Source organism: Acanthochromis polyacanthus, chromosome 14 (genome assembly GCF_021347895.1).
Source record: "Acanthochromis polyacanthus isolate Apoly-LR-REF ecotype Palm Island chromosome 14, KAUST_Apoly_ChrSc, whole genome shotgun sequence".
Taxonomy (NCBI): domain Eukaryota; kingdom Metazoa; phylum Chordata; class Actinopteri; family Pomacentridae; genus Acanthochromis; species Acanthochromis polyacanthus.
Window position 1 is genome coordinate 31,682,212 of NC_067126.1, and position 14,047 is coordinate 31,696,258.

Below are 14,047 nucleotides of genomic sequence, written 5' to 3' on the forward strand. Positions count from 1 at the left end.
CTGCATCTGTATAAGTATCTCTGCTTACTCTGAAGCGGCGACAGCGGAAAACCCACGAGGAGAAAAATGCATTCAAATCCGGTGATATTTTCTTTAGCAGCTGGGAATTTGGAACAAGGATGTGGAAAATAGGCGTGGAGAAGGTGCCCCCGACTCCCTTTGTGTTTAAGTGTGGTGTTAAACAGTGTGGACGCTCCTTAATGCAGCATGGCGAATGTATTTCCACAGCTGTCAGGGTGATGGACAGAGGGGCGAGTCTCTCCTTTGCGACGGCATGCTTCTACCTGCACACAATAAACCTGCAATGATGGGAGTGTAGACTGATGAGAGGGAGCTGTAGAGGAGGAAGGAGGGTGGATATATGTGTGTTGCCGGGGAGGAGGCGGGGGTGGAGGGGAAGTTTGTCCCATCGCAGGAGTTATTAAGTTTGTCTCTCGGACACACTTGGTTTCACCAGGGTGCTCGTCCCTCATTCATAATAGATGCTAATCTGTTCAGGGCTGACTGATGACAGAGCTTCCTGCCCTTCATAGAATTAGTCCTCAGCTTTATCAAAGGACCCAAACTGCCTGCTAATTAGACTCATTTCCTCCAGCATGAATTATTTATTTCCATTGTAACTGATCAGAGACGATTGTGACGCATCAAGCTGCCACCAGTTTTCACACAGATGCGCATGCCACCACAAGTTCTCAAACTCTCAGCTCGGTGTGGAATTTAACAGGAGAAGACACCGGTTCAGCTGCTGCATCACTGAAGGAGTTCAAATGACAGAAGGAACACCTTTTGTATATGTAACTAATAAATGTATGTTATAATTTTTGAACACAAAAGGGTCGATACTTTGGAGAACTACAGACCTGGCTTGAGAGTAAACTACAAGAACAGATTCACATTTTTACAATTCTGTCTTAAAATAATATTTAAATGCCCAGTGGTGTAACTAAATGCATTTGCTACAGCATAGTACTTTTACAGTACATTTTTTAAAGTATCTATACTTTACTTCACAACTCTGCTGAATTTATTTTTTGGTATATCTCATATTAACTCTAGATTGTAGGTGTGTATGTGAGTGTGATTGTTTGTCTGTATATGTAGCCCTGTGACAGACCGGTGACTTGTCCAGGGTACCCTAATGAGGATGAAGCGGTGCATAGATAACGGATGGATGGATGGATGGTATAGCTCATATTCTAAATAATTATACAAAATAGAATCAACAATTATATTTTTGATGCATTATTACTAACAAAGGTACAATTTTATGGATTTATTGTGGGAAATTCAGAGAAAACCCAGCAGTTTCTAAAGACACTAAATGAACCCCAACCTTTAGCAGCTGAAAAATTAAAATGATTTCACTGAAGACATTACTAATGCTCAAAAACATAGCATATAATATACACAATTGGAATACTCAGCATTATAAGTAATTTTATTTTTGATCATTTTCATGTTTTGCTGCATTTGAATAACTTTTACCATGTAATGTATATATGTACATTAAACAGTGGTGGGGCTAAGAGGATTTGCAAATAGTAAAGATAATTTAATAACAGTGAGAAAATGGATACTTTAGCCATACTTGTTACAAAAGATGCTCCTACACGCTGTTTGTTTACTGTGACTGATGTATTCTACTACTAGAATGGGATAGATCTTTATTGTCATTGTTAAACAACAATGAAAGGCAGTTTGGCAGCTCTTTGGATTAGCAGCAAAATACTATATCTTATTTATTATCGTAAAATAACATTATGGCTATTATGCTGTTGGGCTCCTTAGTGTGGCCACTATGTCTGTGTTTGCATAGGCCTATGAGTATGTCTGTGCAATGTTTGTATTGCATGTGGAGATAGTGGGTGTTGTGAGGTAAAGTTACACTAAAGCTAATATTACATTTAGTCAAAACAAGTGAATGTATTCTGGGGTTACAGTCATTTTAGTGCAATATTTACTGCTTTAGTGACTGTGTCCAGCATGGAAACACTGTTCAGGAAAACACAAAAAGGAAATGTTGTACTAAAATGACCAAAACACAGAACAAGGATTCTGTACTTTGCTTTGTGAAGAGAACAACAATCACAACGACCAATAATGCTTCTAAATTCCATGTGGAGTATTGTATTTAAACAGACTTTAAAAGATGTCAACGCGTCCTTTAAATAAAGGACGCTACACAAATTACACATGCATGCTTCCTATATGATGCTCCATAGTGAAGGTTTATGGGTATATTCCATAAGTTCTGTTCTCCTCATCAAAACATTCACTCCCTAATTACATCTACTTAAGCAATTTTGTGAAGGGAAAAAAGTGTTGTGCTTAATTGCATTACTATCTGGAAGGCAGAAATATGCAGAGCGAAAAAACGTATAGCAACGTGAGGGAACTGCTAATTAGTCAGATATTTGGTATGCATTACCAAATAGCACATTACACCCTGCACAGATAGCAGGCTAAAGAGAGTTGAGGCTTCTGTTCTTGAAACTGTAATCAAACAAAGACAGATGTACGGATAAACACTGGAGGGAAACTTTGGAATGAGAGTTCATCTGCTCTCTGTCTGCTCAGAGACGATTTTTCCTGAGATGAAATATCTCCCCGCACAATACCTACTGATAAGGTTAATAAAAACAGTCCAAGTATTACAAAAGCATGAAATAGGAACCGGTTGAAATATTCATGATGGAGCATTGTACTGCATTTCAAAAGCTTATATTTACAAATCAGCCCAATAGAATGTGCTCCAGAAGCCTGCCATTTTCTCTCTCAGCGAGGGTCACCGCACAATAAGGCTCAGTTTTATCTCACAATTTGAAAGTTTATTCAGACTTTGAAGCAGCCTTTAAAAAAATGGCACTTAAAATGTTCCTTTAGATGCCATTTTTATGCGAACAATAGGAAATTATGTTGAGGCAAGGGGAAAAAAACCCTTTTATAATGAATACCACCTTTAGTGATTGCAAATAATTGCGTTAAGTGGCTTATTTGCCTTAGGTCGGGGAGGGTGACTCCTGTATAACTAATATAAGGATCTGAACCCTCACCCTCACTGATGAGGTCTATTCACTGCTCGGCTGCCCTGTGCCCCCTCCCAGCTCCTCATGCTCCAATGTGATGAGGATTGTGATGTCAAAGTTTCAAATCAATGATTTTACACAACCATATTCGTCTGTTGTGTAGCGGGAAGCGGCGGCACGTGCTGTTTCTGCCCTCAGCATGGAGGAAGACGGTGGGAGCTGGAAGACGCACCAGAAACTGTGCGGTGGCTAATTATGCAGAAAACTTACAACACGCCTGGCGCTAAAACTGCACTAGCAGGTAGAAGAGAAAAAGCAGCGTATACTCTAATTAAAACATAAAAACACATCCGCCACTTTCATTTCTCAATGATATTCTCTGAATCCTCAGTACACAGTGGTGAAAAGTAACCGCATATATTTAATTTCATGTTGTTACACTTCAGACTCCATTATCATTTGATTTTGCTACATGTAGTTGCTTTGTATAATATAAAATGATTTTTATAATTGTAAAAGATGAATATTAATCAGTCAGAACTGTCCAGCATTATTACAGTTCTTAGAATTAGCCTTAGTCTTTTGATCATTTTAGTATATTTTGCAGAAAATCTCAATTGCAGCTTTATTTAAATAGCTTAAACTCCTAAAATACTCATCTCTGGGATTCAAAGGTGCATATTTAGACATATTTTCATTCAAATTAATACCTTCTGGCTTTAAAATTGCTTAGATGTAGCTCTACATCTGCTGCCATTTTATTAAAAAGTGCAGCTTCATGAAGTCCTGGCATCTTTCTCCACCCATGACTTCCCATCTGCTGCAGTTCGAGCACACCAGTTCACCATCGACTCTGTAAAACTATTTTATACGACACAGTGGGAAGTTGCAATACTGGAGCAGTTCAACTGTGCACGTGTGAACTGCTTCTGAAGAAGAATAATGATACAGAAAGCCCCATCCTGCCAGTAGACAGGACTGATTCATTAAGTTTACTATGATTAAAACTGTAGCTGCAGCTTTCAAGATTCAAGATTTCTTTATTTGTCATTTCTCTGTGCACCTAAAAAGTACCACAGGAAAGACATCATTTAAGAGTAGGTAAGAAAGTAATAGAATGTGATAAATAAAGGTTGCTAGAAAACAAATAAACAATAGTGTCTGCCAAGGTGTTGAATGCCTGTTTCTCCTATAAGGTGTTTATGAAAAAGCACCATATCGACATGTTAACAAGGTAAATAAAAAAAGATTTTCACTTGAAAGAGTCTTTAAACAACATTCTCAATGCAGGACTTTCATTTTTAACAGAACATTTCTACATTTTGGTAAAACTATTTTGCATAAATGATCTTAATACTTGATCCATCCCTGCTGGAGTGTATATCCAACTGTTACAAAATGAATTTCTATTAATGTGAGAATAACCTGGAGTAACCTCAGTGAAGGCTACACTGACAGGGTTAACCCCCCTTTTGTGTTCTTGTTAGATTTCTGCTCTGAATCATTCACTCAGGCCTTCAGCTCTTTTTAAAACAGCACAAGTTAATAAATTCCTCATCAGAAAAGCAGACGGATGTTTTCTGGTTTCTCAGTGAGCTGTGTGCATCTGTCTGTGAGTGAAATGAAAACGTTGAAACATAAACGCAATTACACGATGTACTAAAAAAAAACAGGGCTTTCCACGTACATGAATCTCTGTTTATCTCATCTGAGCGATTTAGCACGATCTTGAAGCAATCTGTGGAAATAAATTGTGCCATCTATTATTCATGGGAACATGCCATGCAACACAAAACCTTCTCTAAACACAGTTTCTAAACAAAAAAACTTGATCCGTTTTGTTTCGACGATGACCGTTCCCATTTGGCCGGGCGAGGTTACAGTTTACCTCTCGGAAAAAAAAAAGAGAGAGAAAGGCTTCACGGATTATTAGCAGCATTCTGGCTGATGGTGGAAAACAAAAATATAGAAATGACTGCACACATTGTCTTCCATTTGAAAAGAGATACCCAGGGAAATCACCAAGAGAACAAAAAAACAAAAAAATTCAGGATGCTGCCGTAATTACTTTAGGGTATCCGGTACTCTCTCATGAAATATATCAGTGGCCACCATGTCTGGGGTTTGACCCACAGAAGCTGCAGAAATCTCAAACAAACAAGGGACAAGAAATGTTCCTCCTATTATGGACGACTAAAACAGTCCCCGGATAAGAAAGAACAACCTGCAGAAACTGACCACCTGGACAACAAGTACACAGAAGGCTCCCGGTCAACTGTATTCTCTTCAAGAAAGTGGAAAGTAAGTGGCAAGTTTAGACATTATATACAAAGGAAGGTGTAAAATTGAGCTTTTTTGCTTAAATTGTGGACTTTTTAACACTGAAAACAAGGGTGGATTAGAAAATCAGAGCAGAAAGTGTGATAATATTGTAGTTTTCCTGATGAATCTGTGAAATGTTATGTAATACTTCACATAAATGCCAAATGTTGTTAGTTTTGACAAGAATGCAACATTTGTCATTCTTAATGCTCACACTTTCCTATCCCTCAATTCAACTTCAACTGTGAGTTTCAATTGTGAGTAAAAGGATTTAGTTCTACGGTGTGTGTGAAAAAGCCTGTGAAGAGCAATGCTCTTTGGTTAAAAACTTTCATTAAAAACTGTTTTGAGAAGCTGGTAATTCACCAACAATACCAGTTTCTTTTTTATATTTGATATTGGGCAAACATGCAGAGGTTAACTTGTGAAAGATTGCAGATCGATCCACCTGCAGTACAAAATCAGCAAAGAAGATAGAAAATGTAACTTCAGAAATGGACAAAAAGGAAGACACATTTTCTTGAACAAGGAGTATGGCTGCTGCTTTGCTTCGACATACTTACAGACTGGAGAGTATTTGCCTTTTTTCCCCTCCATATACTGTTAATTCTATACAGTTTATGTAGAAATGCACCCACAGTTCATCAGCCATTATATACAATATTTGTTATACTGTTGCTGTGGATGTCATGGCATTTATATTTTTGCATGCTCTAATGTGTAAGACTCAAAAAACCCACAGAAGGTTGACAAATTTGGAGACATAGCAGGCTGGATGGATTTCATTTAAAATAAAACATATTTTTCTCATTTAATGTGCATTTTCATTAGACATTTTTGGTCATGTATCTGTGCTGAATCTACTGTAAGATTATTTTATGGAAAGATTAGAGTGTAAAGTCAGACTGTTCAGTGTTTGGTAGCTTGCTATAACCTGTTATTTTGTCATCACGGACTGCCTTATTAATTTCCTGGCGGAAAGTGGTCTCAGTCATTTAACCTATTTAACGTCGACATATTCAACATTGAGCAGACCTCACTGGTCTTTGTGAGTCATTTCATGAAAACTTAAATCTAAAGAGCTATAAAGTTACAAGGATCTACAGATTTCTAACTTGCGTGGACGAAGCAGGAACTAAAAGACAGATTTAGGCAGTGATTTCTGTAATGGATAGTAGAATGTTTCCTTGTTTATCATCTTCGAATAACTACATTTCAGCTTCAAGCAGCAGCAGATTTACAATAAATACTGTTTAGAAATGTTCTCAAATGACGAACCAAAGGATGATTAGACTTTACAGATTCTTTACATGATTTTTGAGAACGGTTTTCACCTTACAAGAAGAAACATTTTTGGCAATTTATTAGTTATTGTACACAAATGTAACATGATTAGACGTCGGAGTGTAATTTCGAGTATGACTACAATAATGTGTGGTGGGGGGTTGCAGGAAGGAGAAAAGTTTTGCAGTTCATATAGAGCTGATGTGGTCGCCGTAGGAGCCAGCACTTAGCCTATTAGGACTCGAGCCTCAGCGGCACGCAATTAAATGTCTCCATGCAAAATGAGCACTCAGGCCATGTTTAATGGGCAGAGAGCTAATAAAGGTTGCTCTGAGTGGCAGGAGAGGTGATTCACCTTACAGTAGCTGCACAAAGACAAGAGCATGGAGGGCCGGTGGTCGCCGTACGGACTCCATCGGGCACCTTATCATCATCACCCTGCACAGAGACACATCTCATCAGCAGGAGTGTGGAGAGGAATCACATCAGCAAAGTCACCGTGCAATACTGAACAAACAGCTTAGAGACACATACAAATACATTTCCTATACATGCACTCAAATTATAACTTGCTTGTTGTTTCAGCTGAGGTTATGAATGTGATATTTGCTCTGCTATTCCCCTGGTAATAGTGTAGACAAAGAGACAACACGACACATGACATAAACCTCGGAGTCGATACTTGGCTTTTAATGGAGAAAGATGAAAATATCAATACCAGCTCATTTACAAATACATTTTGTTGCCCAGTTACTTATAGCTAATTGATTTTAACAGCTACATGGGAGACGTAGCAAGAAATCAATTGAAGGGGCCAAGTTAAGTGACTGCATGACAGCTCATATCGAAGACGATTCAACAAAGTCTAATCTGAAAAGACAATAATCCAAAGAGAAGAGGCAGGAGGAGCGAAATATTACAGCTGAGGTTTGACAATCCACCTCCCTGTCGCTGCCGCCGCCGCCGCCATGGCAAGCTGTCTGGCAAGAAAACATGAGATGAAGTGGAATAAATTTTTCTGGTAAATGTTATTACAAACAATATGCTCTCCGTGAAAAAAGAAAGAGGGAAGAGCAATCTGCGCAGACTGACCATCCTGCGAACCGTTTATCAGCTTGAAATGCTATTTCATGCATTAATACTCCACAGACTGCATTCCCCCCAACACTTTCAGTACAAAAGCCTCCGATTTATGATTACCAGTCAACTAAGCAATAGCCTGTGGCCCCCGCCGACACACCACTTCCTTTTACTTCCCTCACCGTGAGCTCGTCTCAGGGCCCCTGCAGGTTCAGAGACAAGGCTGTCAGGATAATGTGATCAAGGTGGATGCAGGCTGCGAGAAGCTAAATCGTGGCTGGGGGATGACATTCTTTGATTTTTAACCATTACAGAGTTTTCATAGAGCTGCAGTCAATTTATTTTATTTATTCTAATGAAGAGCATTAGGAGTGCCATAGTGTGCTGCACTGCACATTGATCGCCTCGTTAATCACACTTTGCAGACACTCGCAAATCAAGTTCTAACAGCAAGCACTGAATCAAGTGCAATGAAGCATAAGCTCCTTCACAATTTATGATCTTTCAAATTGCATCTTTTCAACCATTAAATTGCAAGATACCATAAATTTTTATCCTCTCTTCTTCAGTCCTGGTATCGATTCTGTCGTGTGAAAAATAGAAGAGTAGTAAATTCAGGCAGTTAGACAAAATTTAAGCCTTGTCTTCGGAAGGGAAACTGAATGGCACAAGGAAGGCTGTTAATTTGCCATTGAGAACAAATATCAGGAGTGATAAAAATTTAAAAGTCCAAAAGGGGCTTCAAAGACGTGCCTCACATGGGTTTCAGTCCTCTGCAACCTTGAGCTCTTTTACTTCACTACCTCTCAAATGCCAGTGCACCTTCAGGGTCTTTTACCTACCATTTTTTAAGATTAGGTACCTGATGTGGTGCAGAATTAGAATTAAATCCTCACCATATACTGCATGAAAAAGACTGGATCCTCTTATCTAAAGGCAGACAGTCACGGACTCTTCACTTTTAAAGAAGTAAGAACAAACTGCAAGTACAGGCATTTTATATATTATACTTTATCTCGATGTATCATGTATACAACAACAATATTTCACTTTCCTGTCTCACCCTGAGAAAAAAACAGTCAGGTACGAATAAAAAACAACCCCAAAACTGCTGAAATTCAGTAGTTTAGAGGGGTCATTACATTTAACCATTGTAAATCTAAAATTGTTTTCGCTTGCCCCATACTGTTCTCAGAAAATGGCATAATTGTTCTTAGATTGCATTTTACTCTCACCAAGCCGTAAGGAACACTTGTCAAACAATACAGTCAAATTAGTTCTCTGTGATTGAGCACATTGAGGATCTATCCAGTACATTATATATCCAGGAAAAGAAACAAAGTGCCATGAAAGAGTCTCAATTACTGTGATAGAGTAAAGGAGAGGCAAGAGAACCAGTCAGCAGCATCCAAAAGTGAAGGGTTAACCTCTTCACATCTGTACAGGGGCCAACTCTTAAGTTATGATTGGAAAGTGTGCCTGCTGTTACATGTGGCATGAAAATAACAATGCCTGCATTATACAGTAAGAGCCTGTCTCGGAAAAGTTTAAAGTCAGACACATATACGTCTCACTTCTGTTAGTTTTAAATCTTGATGATTCAGGTGCATTAATATGAAAATGTAAAGCAGCCAAGGACGAGCTCTTTAAGTTTTAATAAGTGAAAAGCGAATTAAAAATGATTTACTCAAGGCAAATGACATTTCAGAATGTCTTAACTAGTTTTTTTTTCTTTACTCTTTAGAACAGTGAAGAAGTGAGTCTTCACTAACCTTTGCACAGAGCATTAATCACATAACACCGTAACAGACAGCAGCTCTGAGAAGGTGAACAGTGAAAAGGCCAGCAGGCGTGGAAGATAACACTGCTCCAGTCCTCTTCATGGGAGGTGCTGCCCAAACCCAGACTGCACACACAATATGACTCCACACCCGGAGCAAAGTAACGCTGGTCAGGCAGCAAGTGTTTTGGACACAGACACTCCCCAAGGGAAGGCAAATCAGCAGAGGAAGCAGCACGCAAGGAAAACAAACCATAAGAAAAGGCATAAAAGCTCACAAACATTGGATTGATCAGACAATTACAACCCATCTGGCTTGTTAAACTCAATCTGCTATCACACACAGGCCCGCCGTTTGGCTCTTTGCATTTGGACCGCTCCCAGACTTACTACAGATGCAGTTGTACTCTGTATGTTTCAACAGTTACCATGAAAAAAACACTAAACCAACAATGATTTGATCCTACTGTGAGACAGACGACAACAAAGGCTGCATCTTCTGTCAAAATTCAATGTGAAAGACTTATTTTAGAAATCCTGTCTTAGAATCAGTCCTGAGCTTCTTCTGATTTAAACTGATGTGTGGGAGAGGAATCACATAGCAGCAGCATTCTTCATCTGACCTTTTTTCACCCAACAATCTTGAAGAGAGCTTAATCTATTAAATCAGATATAAACCATTCTCTTATTAAGGTATGGCCTGATCTTCTGTATCACAGAGACACACAGCTGCAGTTGCTGTTTCAGTCTAATAAATGTGAGCATTGAGTTGATCTAACATACACCATGATGCTGCTGTAAAAACTCACTTTGTTACCAAATATGCATTAATCTGCAACTTGTGCACCACTCAGTCCTGTTTAAACAACATTTGCTGAAAGCTACAGCACACAGCTAGTCTACAGAAATATTAAGTAAACATTCATGATCAGTAGGAGCCCCCACACTTGGTCTCAAAGACAGTTTTCATGGTATTTGCTGACACTAACACAAACATGTAATTTCCCAGCCTCATTCTTTACATTTGAAAAGTTCAAATCTAAATGCACAGACATGCTAAGCATTTCAGCTGCGATACAACAAATCAAGCACCGCGTTTAGGTCTGAATTTCATGATCCGTGACTGAGGGATGTGGCGACTCTCTGTGCTGATCTGCAGTCACAGCTCAACTGTACAATACAGCACATTACACATTCCCCTTGTGATGACTCAAACAGATAACTGGACCAAAACACAGCCTGACTCTATAGGCAAGCACATATCAACAAGCGCACAATAGTGCACTCAAAAAGACACTTTCACCAGCACCAACAAAGGCAGATGCTTCGGGGTATGACAACTTCTAGTGAACAACAAAATGCCGCCTGACAAGCTTTCAAGGGATGGTTGAGCTCTGGCAGATTACAGAGATCTTTATCTTTTCATAAAATGGAGTGCTGCATTTAAGTGCCAATGACTGAGAATACAATCTGAATTGTAAAGTGTGCCACAGCCATTACATGGAAATGTAGCGCCAGTAATGGTGAGAGTAATAGTGTGATGACAGTTTCACTGCACAGTGACATTCTCCAGGGCATTGTCATCATCCCTGACAGGTAATACGGGTCCACTGGGAATTGGGTACGTCTTACAGTTGGAGGTTCGTCTTCATAAACACCCACCAACCCATCTTTACTTACAGCTTCGTCAAACCCCAGAACTCGCGGTGGCTTTTCAATATAGCTGCAGGTCTGAGTGAGGTAATTAGATGTTAATGTGAAATAATGGAATCATAGCGGGTTGTTGCATAGGGAGAAATGCAGACCTTGGCATGATCTCAGAGTGAAAAGCACAATTGCTTAAAAATCAAAACATGCTGTCAGCGGCTCACCTAAGCAGCAGAAAATGCCCTGACTTTGGAATACATTACAATGGTAATTGCTCTGACAAAATTACCTTGTCTAAGATGAGCTCGACCAGGCATCTGAGACATGCATGTCGATTGGCTCAATTTCATGATCATTGGGAGGCTGAAATCAAGGCCTTTATGTGAGAGAAAATCAACGGGGAAATTGACATAAACATCTCATCTGAGGCATTACACTGAACGGTAGAGAGAGCTTCATTTTCACAAGGCATTGTTACAAATCTATTTAAAGTGAAGCTATACTTCAAAAGGCCCATTCTTCATCTGGTTTAAACTGTGAAACTGCAAGACGTCTATACACAGGGAATAAAAAATGGAAATACTGTGCTGAGATGATTAATTTGCTATTCTTGATTAGAAATCCAACATGCTGCTCCCTGTAGTGGCAAAATCACTCTTTTGTATATTCAATAAATTTGCTTAATGCAATGTTTACTTTGTGCAGCTAGATGTCAGATGTAAGAGTCACTGTTCAAGCCTGTCTTTTCGCTGCCGCATTAGCAACCAAACCTGTGCTTTTGCGTCTTTAAGAGTAACAGAGGAGGTTGAACAACAGACAAGAAATGACTTAATAAACAAAAACACAGCGTCATTCATGGACTCCACCTTTGATTGTTAGTTGTGTCTCCTTCTGTCTGGGCTTTTCCTCACACATATCAGGACAGGGAGAGTTAAAATGCTTCTCGTGTCTGTGATCTGATGAGGATCACCTTCATCCATTTGAAAGGTGATTTCCGAGCAAAATTGTTTCTCCGAACACATGCTGCTTGAGCCGAGAGCACATTTTTCCAGCATGTTAACAAACATGTAATTTCCATAAACACGTCCAGTAATTGACAGCTTGATTTGGGCTCTGCCAGGAAGCTGACAGACAGTTCTTGGCTGCTTTAATGCAGACAGCACAGGCTTAAGGCCTCACCAGGCTGTAATGAGCTTCTCAGGGCTTTGTCTGGATTAGACCAGCAAACACAAACAAAATCTCACGCAAATCCCATTCAACATTCCTTATCTTGTTAGAGCCGTAATTCAAAATTACCTTGAAGTTAATAAATATTTAAATTAAAATATTAGCAGTAACATATTTTACATTTAAATATAATATTGCTGTGATAAACTGAGTCTTCTGCAGATGTCAGAGACCTAAATATAGGACTGCAGAGGCATTCTTCAGACTAAATGTGAAGAAATTCAGTGTAGATTTTCAGGAAAATAATATAGGAATTATTCCCTGTTATATTTCTCTGCAGGTACAGCACGGCAGGTAAGAATAATGGTGATTTGGTTTTACTAGGTTGTAACAGAAAAGCACATATTCGGGTTTATGTAAAGGTAAACATTACGTTCATTGGTTTTATAAACTATAAAAATGCTATGAGGATGTGCACATTTGCTGACAAACAGAAAAACAAATCTGATAAATTATTGACATTGCCATTAAGATTCCATTAACTTCGATAGTTACATTTTACTGTGCTGTTTGTAAATCTGGATTTAGAGCATTTAAAGGACTTTTTGAGGACATTGTGCCTGCAGCGTTGTACAGAGAACCCATTTTTCACATTCCCTCATGTCACATTACTTAATCATAACAACGTATGATCACAGTACGGAGAATTTCTTTTCTGAAAGTTAATGGAGAATTTATTTAAAATTGTATGACACAAATAAACTCTGGTGGGATTTGTCTTGCCTGTGTGCTGTAGCTGCAGACGACCAGTGGAGCCTGCATTGAAGCCTGCAGTATCTCCAGCCCGTTCCAACACCAGCAGCACATTCAGATCTATTCTCCCTCTAAAAAGCTGTGGTTCAAGAGCAGCACATAGGTGATGGTGAGCACAAGAGGGAAAAATAGAGTCTGATAAATCTGTATTGAACAGTGTGTGAAGGATGTTAATACATATTAATGGTGACAGGAATATTTGCAAGTGAATACACTGGTAAAGGGGATTAAACATAACTCTCCATAGAAGGGGAGGTATCATCACTCCCATTCTGGCGTGGGACTCGGCCGTATCAGATTCATCCCCATGCACATTGCCAGCAAACACTAAGCCCTTATCTCTCCACTGGGCCTCTCCGGAGAGTTTACAATTTCTCGCTTCGTTGGAGCCTGAGCTGAGCTTGTTACTGGCACAAAGGCTGAGAGGTGGCCTGGTTGAGAGCACAAAGCCGCCCCCACCTCTGGACGGACACATTTCCCTCAGATAACGGACGACTTGTTGGACAGCGGCACTACACTGTCCCTATACATTAGTATGACAGCCACACATCCTCCGCACACTCGCAACAAAGTTAAAGTTGAAAAAAAATATAATAATACATGACACAGTGACATGGCGTCAGTAAGGGGTCCTTATTAATGAGACGTGCTGGAGGTGGCGGAGGGACGTGAACTCAGCAGATGTGGTCCGGTCCCTGGGAGACACTTTACCTTGCAGCTATTCTCTGAGGCCATGAGCATCACAGACAACGTCCCATTTGCTACTCCGCTGATCACATTAACTCCCGAGGGGATTAATGATAGGAACACAGACATGAAATTTAGGGTAAATGTGCCTTTTAACCACACCAAAACCTATGTTCAGTCATTTTTAGACAAATGAACCCATTTAGTACTTAAACCCATCAGGGTAATGTCCATACACATT